The 6,000-nt window shown below is 41.8% G+C and overlaps 1 protein-coding gene across 1 annotated transcript in view; it reads left to right on the top strand.

Annotated features, from left to right (window-relative positions):
- Pdzrn4 (PDZ domain containing ring finger 4) overlaps positions 1-6,000 on the top strand; it is a 145,692-nt gene that overhangs the window by 70,673 nt on the left and 69,019 nt on the right. The gene's annotated exons all lie outside the window — the stretch shown is intronic.

Raw genomic sequence — 6,000 nt, 5'->3', positions numbered from 1 at the left:
GTGGTGCTGTGGCTCAAGTGGTAGAGCGCTAGCCTTGAGCTGAAGAGCTGAGGGACAGCGCCCAGGCCCAGAATTCAGGCCCCACGACCAGACCAAAAAAAAAAAAGTTCAGAGTAGTGGAAGAAGTGGTTGTTTATTTCTAAAATAAACACTGAATATGTAAGTCTACCAGGGAGGGACACGGACTTACAATGTGTTTATGCTTGTGTAGCTTAACTTTTACAATTTATACTTTTGTGCTGTGTGGATTTACTTGATCAGAGTAGAAATGGATGCCAGGTTGTGGTAGAAAACTTGCCAGTCTGCTGAGGTCTTTGGCCTACATAGTGAATGGAGCTCCAAAGACCATTTTCCAGCCCTTCCCATCCTTTTCCAGTCAGACCTCCACACTGCCTGTACTGTGTGTGTGTGAACTCTGCCACATGCAAACCTGCCATATGCAAATCTCTCAGATGCTCAGTGTCCTGGGGTTCATTTCTTTTTTTGCCTTTGTAATTTATCATTTGAGTATGTGTGTGTGTGCATGCACACACACATGCACATGCATGCACATACAGGCACATGCATGTGCTGGTCTTGGGGCTTGAACTCAGGGCTTAGGCACTGTGCCTGAGCTTTTGTGCTCAAGGCTAGCACTCTATCACTTGAGCCACAGCTCTACTTCCTGCATTTTGGTAGTTAATTGGAGATAAGCGTCTCACAGACTTTCTCACCCAGGCTGGCTTCGAACCATATCCTCAGATTTCTGCCTCCTGAATATCTCGGATTACAGCTGTGAGCTACCAGTGCCCAGCCAGAGTTCTTTACAAACAACATTTGCCCTATATCTTAACTACCTTAAGCCCACTGAGAAGATTCTATGTCGCTACTGGAATTTCTCATTAGACTTCAGATAGTTGGATGTGATATGTCAAAATTCAACAGATAGGTTTATTAATAAATCACCTACACAAGCTCAGCATTATCTTAGGACATAAAAGGTCAGTAAGTAGTTGTTATCCTACCATTTTATCGGCAGACACTTCTCCAAAGACTTTTTAAGTCATTATTCATTGCTTATAGAGTCGCTTGAGATACAAAATGGCTTTTGATAGTAATAAAGAACTCCCACAATTAGCCAGAAGGCAGTCATCTATCTTTTTAAATAGCCTAGACTAAAGAAAAACAGAATTTCAGGTGCTATTCAAATGAATTTTTATGACAGTGATAAAGAGGGTGATACCAATCTGCAGTTTTTGCTAGTAGGGCTGCGTGTGTGTGTGTGTGTGTGTGTCTGTGTGTGTCTGTGTGTGTATGTGGGGGGGATACACACGTGCACATGCCTGTGGGTAGCAGACTAGGAATGTTCTTAAAGACTATAGGCAAAACCAGAAACAAACTCTGCAGGAAGCTCTTCACCCATCATTTCCTCATAATTATTCGTGAACTCTGAAAGATTACAGCATGAATCCACGTTTAATGACAGATAAAGCAGTATTTTGAAACATTTTGACTTAATTTCATACTTAACCAAAAATGTTCAGTCAAGGTCTGTAATCCTAACTGATCAGGAGGTTGAGATCTTAGGACTAGGGTTTGGAGCCGTCTGGGATGGAATATCCATAAAACTCTTATCTCCATTTAACTACCAAAATGCTGGAAGTGTAGCTGTAGCTCAAGGAGTGCAGTACTAACTTTCAGCAAAGAAGCTCAGGGACAGTGCCCAGGCCCTGAATTCATGCACCAATACTAGTACAAAATAAAATTAAGTTAAAATTAAATTAAGATGTTCAATGACTGGAAAGCTTGATCTCAAGAAGTAAAGCACCTACCATGAGCGAAAAGGCTAAGCAAGAATTCAGGAGCTGAGTTCAAGTCCTATCTCCCTCTCACACATTACATACACATTCAAGAACCATACTAAGTAGAGCACTGGGGTGGTTCAGATCTGTAATCCTAGCTACTTGGAAGACTGAGATCTGAGGATCACGGTTCAAAACCAGCCCAGGCAGAAAAGTCCCCGTCAGACTCTTACCTCCAATTAACCACTCAAAAACTGGAAGTGGTGTGTTGCTCTGGTAGTAGAGTGCTATTGAGCACAAAGAGACTCAGGGACAGTGCCCAGTACCTGAGTTCAAGCCCCACAACTGACAAAAAAAAAACCCAAAACAAAAAAAATGCAACAAACTCTCAAATATTATTTACTCAGAAACCCCCAAATTCTAACTTGGATTAACATGTTCTGCTTATTTTAGAGCCTTTCTCTTTCCCCTCTTGTAGCATGATCAGTAGTGGAGAAATACATGACTTCTGGGACATTCTTGTAAAATAAATACATAATCTGAAGCAATGGAAAGACTCAATCCAATAGATAATCTACAAAATAACTGTACAAATTAGCTGTAGCTCAGTAAACATTATTAGTTTTCCCTTAAAATTGTTGACTTTTGCTAAAATCTGAGAACCTAGCAATTGTATTTTAGATATAACTCACTTGGGTTGTGAAAATAATTTACAAAGATAATACATTCCAGTTCACATTCTGTTTGTTCTTGTTTAAATCAAAGATGTTTCAGATCTAGTTATATTGGGGAGGTTTTCCAAGGGGTAAAATGGCACAAATGGTTGTTTCTTTGTGCCAGTAGTAGGGTTTAGGTGCTGTGTTAGCTTTTTTGCTCAAGGCAGGTGCTCTAGACTTTGAGCCACAGCTCTACTTCCAGTTTTCAGGAATAAGAATCTCATGGACTTCCAGCCTGGGCTAGCCTTGAAGCATGCTCCTCAGTGCTCAGCCTCCTGACTAGCTATGATTACAGGTATGAGTCATTGGCACCTCTACCAGCAGTTTTAAGTTTGCTGGGGTTGGACCATTTAGAGAGTTGTCAGCAGAATGAATTAGAATCTAATAAGCACCCGTGGAGCAAAGTCTCCATTCATTTAGTTATATTTTCAGATGGCAGGTAATACATTGTAGAATGATTGAATGAGACTAATAGATCAATTACCTCACAGTTTTTGTGTAGTGGATTATTTAATACCTCCTCTTAATGTAGTAATTTTGAGCCATATACTCCAGTATTATTAAGCCTATCTACCATGCTGTCCAGTGGACATGGAAGAGGTGGATGGGAAAGGAAGAGCCCATCATAGAGAAGCATTTAGCACTCATGGACCGAGCAGGGGAATGTGGGCCATGAATGCTCACATGAAAACCTGTAACAGTGCCCTGATCATTGGTTGGACCAAACCATATTCATGAAGCCAGCAGCCTGGCCAAGCAGCATGTGGATGTCAATGTCATAATACCCAGAGCTGGTAGAGAAGAGGAGGCTGTGGTTCTGAGGATAAATCAGGATCAAGATACAAGGTCAAGGTGGGAAACCATCCTTTCTTTCATTTTTCATGAGGCATGAGAGACTTAATAGAAACACCTAAATGTAACTATGTTGTGTACATTTCAGTTTGTTGCTGTCATTTCAAATTAGAGTATATCACGACCTGTTAATTGCAAGAGTAATTTATATAAGTACCCTTCAAATCCCAGATGGGACTATCTGGAAGAGAAGTGTGGCAGATGGGGAAGGCAAAGGAAGATAAAATGCAGAAAGCAATACAAAAATAAGACCAAAAAAAAACAAAACAAAAAGGTAATGAAGGCAGAAATCAGTGGTGAGGGACATCACCAAGATTTTCTAGAGCTCAAATTATAAATTCACAACTAGTTTTGAAAAGTTTACAAATTATGGGTTTATTACATGTGAGTGTGTGTGAGTGTGTGTGTGCATGCATGTGCTTGTGCTGGTACTGGGGACTGAACACAGAACCTGGGCACTGTTCCTGAGCTTTTTCATTCAAGGTTGATGTTCTACCACTTGATCCATACCTCTACTTCTGGCTTTTTGCTGCTTAAAAGAGACTTATAGACTTTCCTGCCTGGGCTGGCTTCAAACCAGGATCCCCAGCTCTCTCTCAGTCTTCAGAGTAGCTAGCATTACAGGGTGGGAGCCTCTAGCACCTAGCTTACAATATCTCAATATGAAAGGGCAAAGGAATTCTTATTTGCACTTTGTGAAAACCTCACCATTGAAGTGCATTATGGAGGGACATGAAGAATACACAGGACCAGCATTGTGACACAGGCTTCACAGCCCAGGAACTCAACTTCATACTGGCTTTTTCGACATCACTTTGCGTTGCTAGGTGTCAACTATCTAATAAATACTATGACCTATAATTATTTTTTAACTTAAGTTTTTCAGATTGTAAGTGTATATGGTAGAACATGAGGTACCTGGCAAGGGGAAAATCCCCACATGTTGTGAGTTCTAGGTTAAACAGCAGTCTCTTTGGGGCAAGCATACAAGGCAAGGATCAGTAGTTCACACAATCCCAAGTGTGCAGTGGAGCCAGAAGCTGGATGGCTCCCGCCTATAACCCTAGCTCCTCAGGAGGACTGAGGTTCAAAGTCAGCCCAGGCAGGAAAGTCCATCAGATTCTTATCTCCAATTAACCACCAAACAAAGCTGGAAATGGACTTGTGGGTTGAGTGGTAGAGCCCTACCTAGCCTTGAGCAAAATGCCAAAGACAGAACCCAGGCCCTTAGTTCAAGCCCCAGGACCCGCACGTTCACACACAAAACACCGTGGCTCAGTATTCTACCACAAAAATCCACCCACTGTGGCTCTGTGTTCCTGAGAGAACATTGCCAGGCAGAGAACAGGGGTTCAGCCAGTCTAGGCTAGATGCCATTTGTGTGGGAAAGCAGGGGGCCGTGGGACTCAGTGGATGCTGCCTGACCGACCCTCTTCTACACAGAGAGAAGTCTCCTGTCCCTCTCTGTGGAAGAGCAACTTCTGGGTGGTTCTGCTCATTTTGTCACATGTGATGACTACCACACTTGCTCCTAATCTCATCACCATATTAAGATCAGGACATTGGACAGATGGACTTATGGAGCAAAGCAATGTAATATTCTTTTATATGTGCCTAGCCACTCTTTTTTGTTATTTAAGTAGTTGTATTAAAGGGTTTCAACTGAACTTGTCAGTTTATGAGCACAATGCATCTTGATCCACGTCACCCTTCCGTCATTCTTCTCCATCTCCCCCAACCCCGCCCCTCCCCTCAAGGTCCCTGCTTCCTTGTTCACATATGCACATTGGGCATTATGACGGAATGTCCCTACCCTTCTCTCTCCATTCCTCTGCCCCTGCCCACCCTTGAACTCCCACTCACATATCATACCTTGTAGCTTCCTGGTATTCATTTTGGTAAGTTGTTTGTGCATGTACATATGCTCTGAAACCCTATCATAAGCACATACTAAATAATTGTTCATCAATAATTCTTTTTAAAGATTGAAGTTAATTTTAGACCATCACTCACAGTTTTCTTGGTATCATTTTGCACAATTCCTATTCTGTGAATTTCTTTCCCTATAAAGACTTTTGATACCACGCTGTCTTCAACAGAGGTAACAGATGGCCACATAGAATCGTGTACCAAGTTAGAAAGAAATGTTCACGTCTTTCAAATCAGCTAGGTGCCGGTGGCTCACACTTGTAATTCTAGCTCCTCAGGAGGCTGAGATGTGAGGATCACAGTTCAAAGCCAGCCTGAGCAGGAAAGTCTGTGAAACTCTTATCTCCAGTTAACCAGCAAAAAGCCAGAAGTGGAGCTTTGGCTCATGTGGTAGAGCACCAGCTGTGAGTGAAAAATCCAAGTGAGAGTGTGAGGCCTTGAGCTGAAATCCCAGTACTAAGACAAAAGAAAACTCTTTAAAATTAACTTGTATATGACAAGTGTTCTAATGACAATAGATTTTTTTGAATCCCTTCTGTACCAAACATTTAGCCAGAATTTAACTATTATTTCCTCTTCCTGTGGAATGTTGCTAAACCCTGCTCTGGCATTGCTGCTCTTATTATCACTTGGAGACTTTGATAAGAAGAGAGAATAGAGACTTACATTCCCTTTGTGACTTTAGGCACAACATCAATGCTATTTACTATTTGTGAGCATGA

Source organism: Dipodomys ordii, unplaced genomic scaffold, assembly GCF_000151885.1.
Source record: "Dipodomys ordii isolate 6190 unplaced genomic scaffold, Dord_2.0 Scaffold42, whole genome shotgun sequence".
NCBI lineage: Eukaryota > Metazoa > Chordata > Mammalia > Rodentia > Heteromyidae > Dipodomys > Dipodomys ordii.
The sequence above is the reverse complement of the archived record's forward strand: the minus strand, read 5'-3'. Positions and strand labels throughout refer to the sequence as shown.